This window comes from Macrobrachium nipponense, chromosome 35 (assembly GCF_015104395.2).
Source record: "Macrobrachium nipponense isolate FS-2020 chromosome 35, ASM1510439v2, whole genome shotgun sequence".
Lineage (NCBI taxonomy): Eukaryota > Metazoa > Arthropoda > Malacostraca > Decapoda > Palaemonidae > Macrobrachium > Macrobrachium nipponense.
In genome coordinates this window covers 13,653,644-13,671,896 of record NC_061096.1, presented here as the reverse complement: position 1 = coordinate 13,671,896, position 18,253 = coordinate 13,653,644, and the positions used below count along the sequence as shown (strand labels likewise).

Sequence of the window (18,253 nt, the reverse complement as noted above, 5' to 3'; positions counted from 1 at the left end):
CACCTCTAATAGAAGTGTCGGTATAGTAAAGGAGCGAGTGGAATCGCTACCAGAGGTCCCTTGCCATTTAGCTTCTTCCTTCGACAAAACCCCCAACTACGGAGGAGCCGTGCTACAGCTCCCGGTACTCTCTACTACTACCGTGAGCGCCTCCGACGCCTGTGACGTCATTCCTTTGATAGCCGCCATCGCCGCCACATGTTGCTTTTTTCTCTGTGCTGTGCGATCGCTTTTCTGAGGTTTTTTCAAGATGTCTTCAGCTTCTGCTTCTAAATTAAGTACTGTTTGGGGTTACTGATCTCATTTTATGATGATCTACGTGTGTTTTTGTATGTTCGGAGCCTTATCGGCCCGGTCTGCCCCTCGACCGCATGGCGGTAAGGGTTCTCTCTTTTGGTCTCCCATACCGTTAGGGATTTCCCTTTTCACAGTACTATTGATATGGTTACTTATACATAGTTTCTATATCTTTTATGCAGTTAGCTTGTTAGTTAGGCCTTCACGGGGCATGCTCCTACCACACGTTTCGGACCTTAGCCTAGCTATGCCTCACGTTTGTTAGGAGTTTTTATCAGTCATGGTTTAGAGCGTCATATCATATTAATTATTCTTATGTTCCCTCTTGCCTACTCTAGTTCCTGATTACCGTTCAATCTTACTAGTAGGTACTAGGTTAGGCTAGCATACACCATTCTTCGGACTGGCGATTAGCCTAACCCTGTTATCACTGAACTTACCGTTAGGTTAGGCTAACATACCCCAATCTTCGGATTGGCGATTAGCCTGCCCTCCTTCTCTTGAACTAGAGGTTAGGTTAGGCTAACTTACCCCTTTCTTTGGATCGGCGATTAGCCTATACCTTTATTCTGATTTGTTTGGTTTATTCGTGTCCCCCTGGTTAGCCTAGCTTTAAGATATCGCATTATATTTATATGTTTTGATTTAATTTATTTTATTATAAGTAATCCTAATATATCAGTTATATTAGATTCGACCTTTGTTGTTCCAATGGACCTTCCACACCTCGTGTTTATCACCTGGCTGGGAAGGCCGCTGGTTGATCGCGGTGAGCCACCCGGTTACGGGGTCCTCCACCCGTCCCCTCCATCCCCCCCTCCACACATTGCCACCCACGCCAATGGGTGTTGACTCATTTCTCACAGCTAGCGTCCGAGTCTGCATGAGAGGGGGTGACTCACGGGGCTTGTGGGGAGTTCCTCCTACTGGTGCTCTCACTCATCACGTGCCTCGGGGGCTCGGGACCTTCTCCCCCTACCTCCTCCGACCTTAACTGGCCGCAGAGGTTGGAAGGTTCCCCTACCCCACGTACTTCCCTACCCTTCCCCCCCAGCTAAGTCCGGCGGTAATACTCCGCCGCTACCGAACAACAAGAGAGGGGGGAGGGGACCACTGGGAGCCTATCCACTTAGGATAGTTCACACGAGCACTTACTGATATGTTGGTTTTTCTGTTACTCTAAATTAAGGACTTTTTGTTTGTTACTCCGGGGGTTTTTAGTTCTACCTCATGTCCTATCCCTTACTTCAACAGAAGTTTGACCTTGCTCACTCAGTATTCTCAACTCCGGGCCACACGGAGAACTCCGGGCCCGACGGAGTTTATTTTACCCATATAACAAGTGAGCCTAGCGGAGGCAGAGACTATTCCCCCCCTCGTAACTATTCTACGTGTTATTAAGTGCATGCCCCTACTTTAAGTCCTTATTCATATGGAGCGAGCCTTAGAGCTTACTCCGGCAGTTTCTTTTGCATGCCACTTATACGTAGAACACTATCCGTCGGTCTTACTCCGGCACCCGCGGATATTTTGCATAATTATACCACCGGAGGTTGTCATTGGTACTCATGTATCCTTTGACTTACAGATGTTGTGCTGCCAGGAGATTGGGTGCAGTGCTGTCCTTCAAGACCCATGCGGCCATATAGTTTGCCGCTCCCATGCTGGATGCGCCGTGAAGGTTGAGGACTTTCTAGTTTGGCATGAAGCCTGCCAAACCTGCTACTTGCTAGTAGGCGATGCCTCACTAGTAGTAAGTTTTCTTAGCACTATCTTCATTCATCACCTGGAATACTTGTTATTATTGTATATATTTCACATGTGGGACACATTCATATAGTCTCAACACAACAGACATTCCTCCCCTACCCTTTCCCTAGCTCTAGACCTTTCTTACAGGGTTCTGACGAGGAGGCGGCGGCGGCTTTGACTACCCTCAAAGCATGGGTGGTAGGATTTGGCCGGAACTCGAAAGGCCCCCCCTACATCCTTACCCAGGACATGGCTGACCTGATATTCCCCGGAGCCAAGAAGGGATCAGTGGTGGACCCTGTAGTGGCCGCCCCTTTGCTGGCCGACCTCCAAGTCATGATCTCCCTTCAGGATGGGGACTTTCCAGAGGATGAAGCGGAAGACGTCGCGGCAATGAACCTCGACGTCGAACCCATGGCTATAGACTCGATGGGTACAGGTAAGGGTGTAGTAGGGGCAGCTTCTGCGGGTTCTCAGGGCCCTTTCCTGAGTTCCCTTTCTCCATCACCTTCCACTGATCCTTCTACTTTTACTTCTTTCCGGGGATTCACTGAAGACCAGCGGTCTGTCCGTCCTAAGGTTGCTTCAGTGATCCCCAAGGCTAAGTCGACTGAGGAGAAACTTAAGAAGTCTCTTCCCAAGAAATCGGTCATCTTGGCAGACACTGTAACTCCGGCTCACCACCCCGGAACAGTTAAATCAAGGGATGCCTCTTCGTCAGCATCGAGGTCCCCCAAACGTAAATCTCGTAAGGATGGGGTTCAAGTCCCTCCTTTCGATCCTGAATCCTTCTCGGCCAACATCCTGGAGCAGGTGGGAGTTATCGTAGGGTCCTTGGTAGACAACAAGGTCGGCTCGGTACTCTTCCAGCTCTCCAGTTCTGTTGCGTCTTCCGGCCAGTCGATCCAATCGCTGGCGGAACGGCTGGCTGCTCAGGAGAATGCCATCGCCGGGATTCAAACCACGATCGTGGCAGGATCCTCCCTAGCTGTGCCACCTTCTCCTCTCCCAATGCCAGATTCCAGCCAACTGCCGTAATTTAAGGTGGCCAATCCTTGGAGGATTGCCTCATATGCCCCGTTTGTCAACGGAATGTTGACCATCGAAGGCATCGGAACTTGAAGGCTGGAAGACTTCGAGTTCCACCCCAGGGACCTTCAACCCCCATTCATTGGCTACGTCCGACTAACGGAAGCAGCCATGATGAGAGAGGACAAAGTTCCCAAGGAGACCGTCATCCTTCCGAGGGAACAGGCGCAGCAGACTCTGGAAGGGACTCCGCTACCACTTACCCTTAAGGTAGTGGAAGCAACCTTTCAGGCAGCCCTGAAGGACGAGCCCCTGCCTCAACTACGAGAGACGGAACCCACCTCTCTCCTGGTCCCAGGCTCCGAGACATACTTCGAGGGGGCAGTTCCTACTTTCTCAATAGGAAAACTCAAGGCGGACTGTGCCACTACTCTCTTTAGTGAGACTTCCCAGGTTGTCGGACTCCCTCATCCAGACGGAGTACGACGCCCGGACTAGGCTCGCGAGATCCCTTTCCTCTATGACTATGGCGGAGATGACGGCTCTTGTATACCAACAAGAGCCGTTGTTTAAGGTTATGGCTAAAGGTCTGCTGCACACCATGCAGTGTGACCTTTACGCCTTTCTATAGCCAGGAGGAATTGCAGGAAGCACGTTCTGGCGGAAGCTACAATCCGCCATGAACCAAACAAGCTGATAGCTTCCTCAATTTGGGGGACGGACCTCTTCCCAGCACCAGTGGTAGCAGAGGTCCTACATGAGGCTTCGAAAGTCAACCAGTGCCTCAAAGTCAGATGGGGACTGGTAACGAAGCGGAGACAGGAATCTTCTGGTCCAAGTCAAAGGATCAAGAAGAAACCAAGGAAGTTCTCTCCCTTCTAGCCTCCTCAGCAGACGTTGGTTCAGGCAGTCCCAGCACCACAAGGGCAACCACCGTCGAAGGGTTAACAGCAATATCTTGTCCTGACCCCACAGTCCCAGCAACCCCAACCCTCTACTTCCTTTGCTGTCTCTCCAGCCTACAACTCCACCTATGAAAGCCAGAACTTTCAAGCTTTCAATAGGTTCGCGAGAGGTAGCAGAGCAAGAGGTGCCTCTCGGTTCAGAGGGTCCGGCAGGGCTGTGGCAAACCAGCAGTGAGAGTCCCAAGGTAGGAGGGAGACTGTACCTCTTCCGCCAGCGGTGGGGGTTCAGCCCTTGGGCTCAGAGTATAGTGACCAAAGGCCTAGGTTGGAGTTGGTTAGAGGGCCCTCCTCCAACCAACAGATTCTATCAAGCACCAACAACGGAATTGATAGAGTATACCTAAGACCTCCTTCTCAAAGGAGTAGTCTCAAGAGTCAACAATTTAAAATTTCAAGGACGCTTGTTCAGCGTGCCAAAGAAAGACTCGGAAAACCGAAGAATCATCCTAGACTTGTCCCATCTGAACTTATACATTCATTGCGACAAGTTCAGGATGCTGACCGTTTCGCAGGTACGGACCTTACTTCCCCGTGGGGCCATCACAACCTCTATAGATCTTACAGATGCCTACTATCATGTTCCCATAGCCAGACACTTCCGTCCATTCCTAGCCTTCAAACTAGGCAACAGATCCTACTCCTTCAAAGTAATGCCATTCGGGCTCAACATAGCCCCCAGGATCTTCACCAAATTGGCGGAAGCAGTAGTGGCACGAGCTAAGGAAACAGGGAATAATGCTAGTGGCTTATCTGGACGATTGGCTTATTTGGGCAAAGAACCCCAAAGAATGCAAGGAAGCAATGGTCAAAGTGATCAAATTCCTGGAACATTTAGGTTTCCAAATAAACAAAATCAAGTCCAGACTAACACCGGAATCTCGATTCCAGTGGTTAGGCCTTCAGTGGGACTTACAATCGCGCACACTATCAATTCCATCGTTGAAAAGGAAAGAAATAGCAAGAGCTACAAAGCAATTTCTCAAACAACAACAAACATCCCGGAGGTGCCAGGAGAGGATCCTGGGCTCACTCCAGTTTGCATCAGTCACAGACGTTCTGCTCAGAGCCAAACTCAAAGATATAAACAGAGTATGGCGTTCAAAAGCGAATTGCAGATCACGGGACAAACCAGCCTCTATCCCGGCGATCTTACGGAAACGTCTCCGCCCCTGGACGGAGACAAAGAATCTTTCAAAAGCAATTCCTCTACAGTTTCCTCCTCCATCATTAGTGATCCACACGGACGCCTCACTAACAGGGTGGGGAGGATACTCCCAGCACAAAAAAGTTCAAGGAACTTGGTCGTTAACATTCCGCCAGCTACATATCAATGTACTGGAAGCCATGGCAGTATTTCTCACACTGAAACGACTCCGTCCGCCCAAGAACTCACATTTCAAACTAGTTCTGGACAGTGCAGTAGTAGTACACTGCATCAACAGGGGTGGATCCAAGTCAAGCCACTTGAACCACGTCATGATAGCCATCTTCTCTCTGGCAAACAAAAACAAATGGCACCTGTCAGCCAATCACTTGGCAGGGGTCAAGAATGTAGTAGCAGACGCTCTATCTCGCTCAGTTCCGTTGGAATCGGAGTGGACACTGGACAGGAGTTCGTTCAATTGGATCAGTCTACAAGTCCCCGGACTTCAAGTAGACCTCTTCGCCACGGAGTCAAACCACAAACTCCCTTGTTACGTGGCACCCAACCTCGATCCTCTAGCATATGCTACGGATGCAATGATCCTCGATTGGAACAAATGGAAGAAGATTTACCTCTTCCCTCCGGTGAACCTTCTCATGAAAGTTTTAAACAAACTCAGGACATTCAAGGGCCAAGTAGCTCTAGTAGCTCCCAACTGGCCCAAGAGCAATTGGTTCCCTCTACTTCTAGAGTTGAGACTCCGACCCCTACGGATTCCCAACCCCAAATTAACCCAGTTAGTGCAAACTCAGACTGTGTCCGCTTCCTCAAGAATTCAGAAAACCCTAACTTTATGGATTTTCTTAAATTCGCAGCTATGAGGAATGCAGAAATTGATCCCCAGAATATTTCATTCTTGGAATCAGATAAAAAAGAATCTACCCTGCGTCAATATGATTCATCTGTTAAGAAACTAGCAGAGTTCCTTAAGGTGTCAAACTCTCAAGTCATGACAACGAACCTAGCCATAACTTTCTTCAGATCATTGTTTGAGAAAGGTTTAGCAGCAAGCACTATCACTACGACCAAATCAGCTCTTAAAGAAAGATCTTCCAATTTGGTTTTAGCATAGATCTTACGGATTCGTACTTTACATCCATACCAAAAGCTTGTGCTAGATTAAGACTATCAACGAGACCTAAAACAGTCTCTTGGTTCTTAAATGATGTCCTCAAACTGGCCTCGGACATTAACAATGACTTGCAATTATATATCTCTCTTGAGGAAAACCCTATTTTTATTAAGTTTAGCCTCAGGAGCTAGAATATCAGAACTGTCAGCCTTATCAAGGGAACCGGGTCACATTGAGTTCCTCCCCTCAGGGGAAGTCCTCTTATCCCCAGATCGCCACTTTCTAGCCAAAAATGAAGATCCACAGGACAGATGGTCCTCGTGGAAAATCCTACCACTACCTCAAGACATTTCCCTTTGTCCTGTCAACTCATTAAGAGTCTACCTAGGCAGAACAACTCTGAAGTCTTCAGGTCCGTTGTTCATTAGAAAGGAAGGTGGTACATTATCCCTAAAAGGGATCAGGCAACAAATTTTATACTTCATTAAACAGGCCAACCCAGAGTCCTTTCCTCGGGCCCACGATGTTAGGGCAGTGGCCACATCTATTAATTATTTCCAACATATGAATTTTGACGATCTTAAGAAATATACAGGCTGGAAATCTCCGACAGTTTTCAAACGGCACTACCTAAAACCCTTAGAAGCCCTCAAATTTCCAGCAGTGGCAGCTGGAAACAGAGTTTCTCCTGACTCTTAATAATTCTTATAACTTCTTGTAGCCTTCACTTCTGCCTGCCCCATTGTACCCTTACTTAGTTTAGTCGCCTCTATGTATTCTGTTACCTTGAGTATTGCTGTTGTTCATCATTCTAGTTGGGATTCAGTTCCATTGTTTATGTATAAGTCAACTTATGATCCTGTCTTTTGCCTACCCTGTATATAATTTGCTTGTTTGGTAGGCTAATTAATTTTAGGTTCTAACCCATGTTTAAGGGTTCATACTATTAACTTTAATTGTAAGACTGTAATTTAAGTTGATCATTATACTATTAACCTTACAGGTGTTTATTTTTACCTTCTTAATTATCTGTACTGTCTCTCAAGCTTGGTGTTTTAGCATTCTCTGGTACTATTTCAAAGGGCGACACAGGTTAAGCCCAGAAAAGGGATTTTGACGAAGGAAAAATCTATTTCTGGGCAACGACCTGTGTCGCCCTGTGAAACCCCACCCTGTAGTTAGATTGTCCTCACCCAGCTTACCCCAAGCTTGGAGGCTATCTTCAGGAATGACGTCACAGGCGCTCACGGTAGTAGTAGTAGAGTACCGGGAGCTTTAGCACGGCTCCTCCGTAGTTGGGGGTTTTGTTGAAGGAAGAAGCTAAATGGCAAGGGACCTCTGGTAGTGATTCCACTCGCTCCTTTACTATACCGACACTTCTATTAGAGGTGAGCGAGCCATTTATCTTGGCATTATATAGTTTCTTTTTTCTCTAGGATGAATAGCAATATTTATACCTAAGAAATAGTATCAAAGGAACCATTTCACAGGGCGACACAGGTCGTTGCCCAGAAATAGATTTTTCCTTCGTCAAAATCCCTTAGTAATGGCCAAGAGTAATTCAAACTTAGTAATGGCCAAGAGTAATTCAAACTTAGTAATGGCCAAGAGTAAAGTTAGAATTTAAAATACCTTGACCATTACTAAGTTTGAAAAGTATTTTGTTAAATTGTACAAGTCATTTAAGGTATATTAAATTTAAAAAAAACATTAATAATAAAATCTTTTATTTCAGGTAATAATACTAGGACCTAATCCATTCAAGTGAAAAATTTCAATACTCCAGTTTATTAACAAATCCATTCAAGAAGCAGTTGGTTATGAAAATGGGTAGGTGATATTAAGATTTACATACCTGTAGTATTTAAAGATTTACATATGTCAAGTATTTAATACAAACTTGCTGCTGCGGTATGAAAATAAGATATATTTACAAAAGTTCTCCAGCTAAACTAATTAATCATAAAGTTCTCCAACTAGACTAATTAATCGTAAACAACTTTTAATCTGTGTATTCCTAAACACCAGGAACACCAGGTTTCTATGTCTTTTTGGCACATGTACTTTCATTTAGATTCCCATTATTCTGGCTTTGACCAAAAAGATCAGTCACCTTAATGAGACTTGGAATGTTGTTGTACATACAACTGATGAAACTATCTGTGCTCTTATGCTGGCACTGATAAATCCCTGTGAAACAGCCACATTCACTACTTTGAGGTGAATAGATTGTCGAGTGACTCTCAAACTTACAGTTCGTGGACACCAACAGTAAGGATGGGAATAAATATTGACGAACTCAAATTGACACTGGTTTTTAATTTACTTCCTTTAAACTGGTTCTTTGTGTAGTCTTGTGAGATGAAGGGTTGAATGATTTAAGTGTCAAGAGTAGGATTACACATTGCCTACACATGTATAGTACAAAGTACTTATAGAGTAACTCTTCAGTAGTCCTGAGCAAAAGACAGTGGTGGCAAGGAATTAAACACCTATATATGTGGATGCCAAAACTTTAGCTGACCAGAAGGCCTTAGTGTTTTAGCCTTTTTTCTACATTCGTGCAGGTATGGCATTACGTAATTTTTAGATCTGGTAACAGCACAATTCCATAAACAGAAAGACGAAATTTAGCAGCTAATAGAAATCAGTCAAATGCACTTTCAAGTGCCCGGTTTGCCGAGACTGTTCCTGAACAAAAACTGATAGTAATAGACAACAAGCTACTACCTGATATATACAATGCATTTCACAGATTATACGAGGTAATAAATAAGGTGCCCTGACATTACAATCCTTTAGCAACTGAGCTGTTAGATATTCACAGTATTCTATTTCCACCTTATTTGCATTGCTAATAAATATTGCAAATCAAGATTTTAGGATTTGATGTATAAGTGTTCAAGATGATTCACAATGAAACTATTTTCTTACTGAGGTGCAGGAAATTAAACTAATCTTTCCATCCAGCTTATCAGGTTGAAAGGCATTACGTAATTTACTGTAGAAAAGTGAAGGATTTCACTCTTGACAGCAACAGGCCAGATATTAGATACTGCACAGCACTCTGGTTTGGGTAAATTATGAATTTTAATGCAATAAGTTGGGGTACACTGCGAATGCATTATCGATGCATGTATTCAAATGTCTTGAATCCACTAACACCAATGTGACCTGCAAAAGTAATACAACTTTACTTAACACGCCAGATGTATTTAGGCAATTACGAAAGATTTTTTCAAATCATGGCAGTTTACATTTGGTTTTGGCAGCTATCACACAAATGTATGAAAAAAAATTACACTGCATCAATTGTTAAGATAAAAAAAACTTATAAATCCTTACAGTTCTATACTCACAGTATGCACATGTAACTTTGGAGAAATTACACAAAAAAATTTTAAACAATCAGAATTCTTTACAAACCCACATCAAAGTAACAGTCTACTTGTTCATATATTATCTGATGTAAAGTTTTCCTCATCAGAATCAATAACATGTTCACTAAGCTACTTGTTTACTAAAAATTACAAATTTTAGAATCAATTTGTATTTTTTATAGCTAACAAACCTGAGGTCTTAACAATAGGATATTTCCAAGCTCAGCTGGTAAATCAGTTAATACAATCAGAGATTGCAAGCAAGGAATCTGTGAGATCTGGCAACGCCTTCATATACAAGGTGAGATCTGGTCAAAGACCATGTCTCACCCTGTGATACCCAGTCTTCTCCCAACCCCAGAATAACAAAATAAAAATTAATAGAGGGGCAGCTAGAGGTGGGCAGTACTGTGTGTTAAGACCTCAGGTTTGTTAGGTATGAAAAATACAAATTGATTCTAAAATTTGTCATTTGTTCATATGCGGAACAAACGTTCGGTCTTAACAATAGGATAGCCTTATACTTGGAGGGAGGTATAGACATCCTCAACTGGCTAGGAGTTCACCCACCTGACCACCCGCTAGAACGAGAGGAGTTCTAAAGGAGGTAGACAAATGCCCATGAGAATATAGATAAACCGATATCTACAACTCAATCATTGGGTTACAATTAATTGATATATGAGCAGATTCATTGCATTTAAGGGACTAAAGAAATTTCTGACTGTTCAATAACAAACCATATGATCACAGAGGTCTGTTATTACTTCAGATTTTCCCTTGCCAGAAGGTGGAGTATTCGTAAATACATTCAACCAACAGACTATCAGTATGGCTACCGAACTCACCTGTATTAGACCAGTCCAGCATGTGACTTGTCTATTCCTCAACCTTGTTTGAAATTAGTTCAATCTTGGTATAATTTTGCTTAACTCAAGTTAAATATTTCTAGTTTAATTTTCAAGTAAAACAGGTCAGCTGACTCAATGATTACTATTCCTAACAAATACTGTCAATTCTTAGAATGTGAAACTAAAATCTGAGACAATAAAATGAACAAATAGTCAATTTTCCCCAATTGCTGGAACCTCTGAAACTGCAGAAGTGACAGCGTGCATTGCATACTCTTGACAAAAATTACATGAAAACTACCTTATGCATGAATTTGATGCAATCAGTCTAAACTACTATTAAATCAATTTTTCATAAGCTACTGAGAAACAGTGTTTCAGGAAAAGTATAATAAGCCCATACAAGTATTCTGTTTTCCTAACTTAACCAATTTTTATATTGAAAAAAAAAATCAGCATTTGTGCTTGCTTGACTACCATGATTGGCTTTACTTGAATATAGAACTACGTAGAGACTTTCACCTCATTAGCAGTTTACTGACCATCATTATTGTTAGATGCTTAAAAACGAAATTGCCTTCCTAAGTGTAGAAACAGACTCAAACTATTCCGTGTTAAACAGTAATCCGTAAAATATCTTTTAACTGTTACATAAGAATACTGTGCTCTTCAATGGGTATGTACATTCTACATCACACTTACTTTAACAAAAAAGGCATTTGAAGATCTTAATATCACTCCATGCCTTAGCAATAACTACAAAGATTGTGTCTTCTCTCTCCCTTCAGCACTAACAGATCCAAAGGGTTACAAAAGAATGGTAGAGATAAGGCTAGCATCTCCCAAAACTCCTGCTTAATTTTGCAATTTATTTAGCCTAAATTATACAACTATTTATCAAGTAATATATTCATGAAAATCCAGTAAACTTTATCTTGAATTACTAAATATAAACTTGAAAAGTTCACGGGCTATGCTAGACAGAGATGGAGAATTAAAGCCCAACTGCACTAGGCTATTACATAATTTACCTTGAATTGGTGAAGAGCTACTTTTGTTAAAAGTTCATTTGCTATACTAGATAGAGATGGATGATAATACTAATAACAAGTCTGGTGTACTAAAATATTAGCGTGCATGTACAGAGAAACAAAAATGAATGGAAATAAATTCAGTGCATTTGCCTTAAATTACTGGGTGTTTATGGGAATCACTTTAAACATTTCAGTACAGTGTTGGCCAAAACAGTCAGTTCATAAGGATGAGGGAGAGGACTTCAAGAACCTAAGCAATTATTTCAACAATTAAGAGTACTGCATAGTAGTACTTGTGATGTTCATTACATTAATGTTCATTACATGTACCTTATAAAATAAGTTAACACAATACAATCATAAATAATCTAACACAACACTATCACCATAAATAATCTAAGTTTAACAAAATAAAACTACTCTTGTTTGCTTTCCATTTATGGTTAAATGAGCCCACTTATGGAATGGAAATTTAAGCTTAAAGGTAATTCAGCATGGAAAGGGAAATTGAGAGTAAAACAGTTTTCAAGGATAACAGGAAGAAAACCTCACAGTTGCACTCTGAAACAACTGTTAGGAAAGGAAAATGAAAGAAAATACACATGAACGGAAGCACAGCAGAAGAAATAAAAGGGGTTGCAGCTAGGCACTGCGAAGAACCTTAAGTAATGCCTACTTTGCTACTGAATATTATTAAATTTCTCCAAATACTTCCTAATACTGTACACCACTTCACTACTTTTGTAACCATGTAAGAAGAGCCAATTTGTGCATTACAAGTTATAATTTTACTGATCACTCAACTAATATGAAATTAAGTCATAATTAATGATACTCACAAATATCCTTTAAATGTCAGTAGTATTTATTTCCTTACAAAAAAAAAAAATCCCCCCAGATGCTGAAGCCTTGCCGAGGATGGGGGGCTTAGGGTTCAGCAGCTGGGCCCTGATGCCTGGTGGGAACTGCTTTCTCGCTGGACCTTGGTGCCCAGCTGTTGATCCAACTAAATGAGTCGGCTCTTTTCCTTTTACTAAAACTTATCATCCTTCTGCTTCCTCCCCCTATAAGGTACAGATTTTATGTTGATAACTTTTGGATTGGTTTTGGACATGATTTGGACTTACTCATTGGATTTGGTGGAGGGTGAGGATGGTTGGCATGCCTCCTCACCCGTAGAACTCGAGTACCTAACGTGGTCGAGCGAGGGGAAAGTTTATATGTCAAACCCTGCTCTTAGTGCTGGGTCTGATCTCGACGGACATCATGACGCCTTAAGCACTGAGGGTGGGGTGTATATCTGGGTGGTACCCCTAGGGCAGCCCTGTATGGGATAACACTGTCCTCTAAATGTGGCTCCATGGTGGGTGGGGGCTACCTGGACGAATAATCAATTCTACGTCTTATGGAGACATTAAAAGCTTCTGTTGACGACTTGGGCAAGGATAAGGACAAGGAAAATTCTGGTAATTCCTCCATTGTGACTTTGGAGCCTTTTTCAAAGGACCTCCTTGTTACAAACATTTTATATGTGAAACCAGTCCCTTTAGACTGGAATTATGAAACAGTATTTAATGAATTTAGTAAATTTGGTAAAGTAAAAGAAGTAAGGAATAGACTTGGCAAAAATTATGGTTTTTTTAAATTCTGGGTATTTTTCAATAACGAATCGGAAGCTCACAGAGCCTACAGAGAGTTCAGATTAGATTCATTGAGTGTTGGACTTATAGAAGCACAAGAGGTCCCTAGGTATCTTGAGATTTATAGACCACCTAATGAAACTAAAGATACTAGTAAAATAAGTAAAACCTCCAGATCACCAGACCCAGCTAAGTGGTTAATTATTACAACACATGGTGAGAGAGGCAACCTCTACAAAGTGAAGAGGTTGGTAAGCCAGAAGATCGGCAATGTTGGGAGCCCAGAAGTAACTCGCTTTGGGCGTAATAGCTTTTTAGTCCATACCAAGACAGATATTCAATCGATAATGCTCCTAAATTTGAAGCTTGATCCTGAGGGTATGATAAAAGAGGTAAAACCTCACTATAATTTTAGTTATGCGAAGGGTGTTATATTTAATGAAGATCTACATGAAATGGATGAGGAGGAAATTTTGGAAATGTGTCCGGATGTGGTTTGGAAGGTTTTTATAGTGCCCCGCTCATCGATGCTTATTTTAACATTTAAAAGTTCTTCTCTGCCATCTGAAATTATTCTTGATGGTGAAATCATAAAGTTCGTCCTTATAGACCGAGAGTGCTCCAGTGCTTTAAATGCTTTGGTTTTGGACACTCCTCTAACGTTTGCACCAGAAATAAACTCTGTGAATCGTGTGGCCAGCCTGAGCACGAGGAATGTTCTGGACCAGTAATTTGAGTAAACTGTAAGGGTGAACATCGAGCCCGTGATAAGAAATGTAGTGCATTCAAGAAAGAACAAGATGCATTACTAAAATCTCTTGACGAAACACATCAGTGTGGGACAGGCCAAGAAGCTGTTGGGCAGGAAAACTTATTCAGATGCTTGAAGGCACAACAATTGAATACTGCCCTCTTATTCTGGGCCCCTTCTGGTGGGGCTCCCCGGTGCCCCGCTGATGGGGTTTTCCACACCCCCTCTAGTGTGGGGTACCCCCCCGTGCCCCCCCTGTTGGGACCTCCCGTGCCCCCCCTGGTGGGGCCTCCCATGCCCCCCCTGGTGGGGCTTCTCATGGTCCCCTTATTGGGGTTTCCCATGTTGCAGAGACTGGTCAAGCCAGGGGACCCTGTTGTTTCAAGGGTTCAGCCCAGGTCTCAATTTGTTGACGACTTTTTCTCTGTCAGGGACATTGCCTGACATTGAGCCCTCACCTGATCCTGTCATTACAGTGCACTGTGGAGATGACGGTGAGGAGGTAGAGGCCCTCTTTATTCGTCAGAAGAGGGCCCTTTCTCCATCTTCGCCTCATTCACGGTCACTCAGCAATCGTAGAAAAAACAAAAGTAAAACTGAAAGGGCAAGTGAAAGCCCATCTTCTAAAAGATCTGTAACACCTAGATCTAGGTCAAATAGTACTGGTAAAACTGATAAGATCTCTCTCACCAGGACACAGATTCCTAAATTAGTAGGGAATTTTAAGATCCCTTCCTCTAAATAATGGCTCTCATGCAGTGGAACATCCGTGGCTTTATACCAAATAGAGAGCAAGTTCAGGTTCTGTTTAGGGATCATGATCTATCTGCAATGTGTCTTCAGGAGACAAAGTTGGGAGAGCACACTCCCAACTTGGGTTTAATTATTCATTCCATAGGTCTCCACCCCTGATAGGTGTACGTGCTCAGGGAGGCACAGGCATCATAGTCCGCAAGTCTGTTAATCATAGGGTTGTTCAATTGAACACTGTGTTGCAGGCTTGTGCAGTTCAAATTTTCAATTATAAATGGATCACTATTTGTTCTTTATACCTAGATCCATCATTAGAAAGTAGATTACAGGATGCACAGGGTAATCCTCGTCAGCTAGAATTAAACGATCTTCAGACATTGATAGACCAGCTTCCTAAACCTTTCATTTTGATGGGGGATTTTAATGCCAAGCACACCCTCTGGGGTGAGCCAAACTGCGACCGGTGGGGTTTAATAATAGAACAGCTGCTTGACTTAAATGACATCACTTTAATGAATGATGGTTTCCCTACAGACATGATGTTTTTTCATAATACTGAATCAGCCATTGACCGCTCTATCTGCTCTTCGTCCTTGAGGTTAGATTACCAGTGGGTAGTAGACCAGAATGATCATGGCAGTGATCATTGGCCCATTCACTTAAAGTTTATGAAAAATATTCCATCTCCATGTTTACCAAATGGAAGGTAGGGGAGGCTGACTGGGGATTATTCAAAAAAGAAAAATCTACTGAAGTTGACTCAAGATTATAAAACGATTTTCAGAGCCCAACATCCGCTTATGAGTATTTAATCAGTATGTTGCTGTGTGGTTGCCATGCTGTCTATTCCTCGAACTTCTGGTAAGCCTCGTCGTCCTCTAGTACCTTGGTGGTGTGATGCATGCGCTTGAGCCGAAAGATAACAAGAACTTGCTACAAGAGATATCGTAGATATCCTTGCTTGGTAAATAAAATTATCTAGAAAAGAGCTCTTGCTAAGCAAAAGAAAACTTTTAAGCAGGCAAAGAGGGAATTGTTTATCAGATATATAAGTGAATTAAAATATGATTCCCCTATGTCGTTTGTCTGGAACAGAATCCGAAAGCTGCAAGGGAAATTTTCTCCATCTCCCTTGCCTATTTTTGAAATTGATGGCTTCTTCATATCTGATTCTGGAGAAGTTGCAGAAACCTTTGGTAGGCATTTCTCCAATATATCTAGTGCCCTACATTACTCTCCTGCATTCAGGAATATTAGGGACGGTACCACGGTTTGTTCCTGCTGTTAGTTTAAAATTCAGTCGTATAATCTCCCTTTCACCATGAAAGAATTAGATCATGCAATCTCGTTATCTTCCCCAACATCTCCTGGGGAAGATGATATACTGTACTCAATGATTTTTATTTGCCTAGAAAGTACAAAACAATTTCTTTTAGACATTTTAAACAGTTTTTGGCTTTCAGGAACTTCACCAGTGTCTTGAAGATATCGATTATTGTACCTGTTTTAAAACCTTTTAAAGATTCCTTCCTTCCTAAGAACTATAGGCCAATTGCTCTAACTAGTTGTGTTAGCAAGATTTATGAGAGGATGGTCAATGCTCGACTTGTGTGGTATTTGGATCCAAAGAATCTTTTATCTAATCGGCAGTTTGGCTTTAGGAAAAATAGAAGTACTTAGACCCTTTGATGTCCTTACTCGGGAGATACAGAATGCTTTTGTTGTGCAAAACCAGACTGTTGCAGTGTTCTTTGACCTAGAAAAAGCCTACGACACTACCTGGCGAGGGGTATCCTTTTGCAACTTGTAGAGTGGGGTGTTGTGGGTAATTTGTTCTATTGTCTAAAAGATTTTTTGTCAGAACGTTACCTGAAAGTAAAGAGTGGGCTCTTACATTTCTTCTGCTTACCCACCCTCAAGAAGAAGGGTTACCTCAGGGAAGCGTCCTTAGTCCAACACTCTTTAATGTAGCTGTCAACGGCCTACTAGAACAAGTTCCTGTCGGGGTGGCATGGTCTCTGGCCTTTTGCTGATGATTATGCAATAATCTGTAGCAAGTCTACAGCAGTCGAAGCTTGTCGAAAGATCCCAGACTGCTATTAATGCTTCAACATTATGGGCCAGTGCTAAAGGGGTTTCAAATTTTCACCAGAAAAACAAAGCTATACGATTTGGCGATTAAGAAGAGTGGAAGAGATCTCTAACGCTGTTTTTAATGATTCGATTTTTTACCTTATGAAGATAGCATTAAGTATCTAGGTGTTACATTTGATAAGAAAATGATATTGTTATGATACAATAAAGTTTCATACATACTTACCTGCATTATATACATAGCTAAGACTCCGTCGTCCCCCAGACAGAAATTCAAATTTCGCGGCACACGCTGCAGGTAGGTCAGGTGATCTACCGTCCTGCCCTGGGGTGGCAGGATTAGGAACCATCCTGTTTTCTATCATATTTTTTCTCTTCCACCTGTCTCCTTGCGGGGAGGCTGGGTGGGCCCTAATCGTATATATCTGCCAGGTAAGTATGTATGAAACTTTATTGTATCATAACAATATCATTTTCATACAATCAACTTACCTGTCAGATATATACATAGCTGATTGGCACCCTTCGGTGGAGGGTAAGAGACAGCTACTATATGGAATAGACAGGTAAACAACATATGTTGTAGGTATAAATAAAACCTAACCTTGGTTTCCTACCTGATAGGTGGTAGACTTAGTGGGTGTTTGCCCAGTAGATCTGCATCACCTCAAGAAACTTTAGCGAGATATGTGATCTATGGCCAAGAGTTCTTGTGGGTCTGCCGAAGGGGTCTTATCCACTTACTCGGCAGAGCCTGAAAGGACTTTGTCAATGGGTGCTGATCCACTTATATGACAATACACCTTATGAAGGAGCGCAACACCGATCCCGATCACCTGATCCTAACACGAGGGTTCGCGCTCAAATTGGAAAGAGTTATCCCCACACTCCTTTCAAAAACCCCAATAATTTCACTAAGTTAAAAACTTTAACTCAAAGTTAAGGATCAGTGTCGGCTCCTTATCCCAGTAACGTATCCGCAGAAACGTATAAACCAAAAGCCAAAAAGAGAAGGATCTCTCGTAGGTTAACTTGACATCCTTTGTGTAATGAGAAGTCAACACAGAGTTGCCTCTACCGTACAACACAGCTAATATGTCTTATATGACATATTGTTATGTAAAGAACAAGAATTTGCAAAAGCGCGCACTTCCTGCGCTTTTAATTCTCAGCTGTTTGAAGGAATCAAGTCACTAATGAAGTGCTTAGGAGATCTCCATGTTTCAAAGAAGACCAGGGCTTTCTTGAAATGGATCTCACCCGACTGAAGCCTGAAGCCTGGCAGGAACCTCGCGCCTGGCTGGTGCTTCGCTCTTGGTTGGCGCCTAGCGCTTGTCTGGTACCTTTCGCTTGACTGGCGCCTCGCATCTGGATGACGCTTCGCGTCTTAGCTGGAGATTCGCGCCTAGAGCCTGGCTTGCGCCTGGCTGG

The 18,253-nt window shown here is 42.5% G+C and overlaps 1 long non-coding RNA gene across 1 annotated transcript in view; it reads right to left on the bottom strand.

Moving 5' to 3' along the window:
• Positions 1–8,066: 8,066 nt before the first annotated feature.
• Positions 8,067–18,253, bottom strand: part of LOC135208198 (uncharacterized) — a 96,923-nt gene continuing 86,736 nt past the window's right edge. The window contains exon 3 of the long non-coding RNA XR_010313123.1: positions 8,067–9,493. This is a non-coding gene — a long non-coding RNA (uncharacterized LOC135208198). The remainder of the gene's footprint in view (positions 9,494–18,253) is intronic.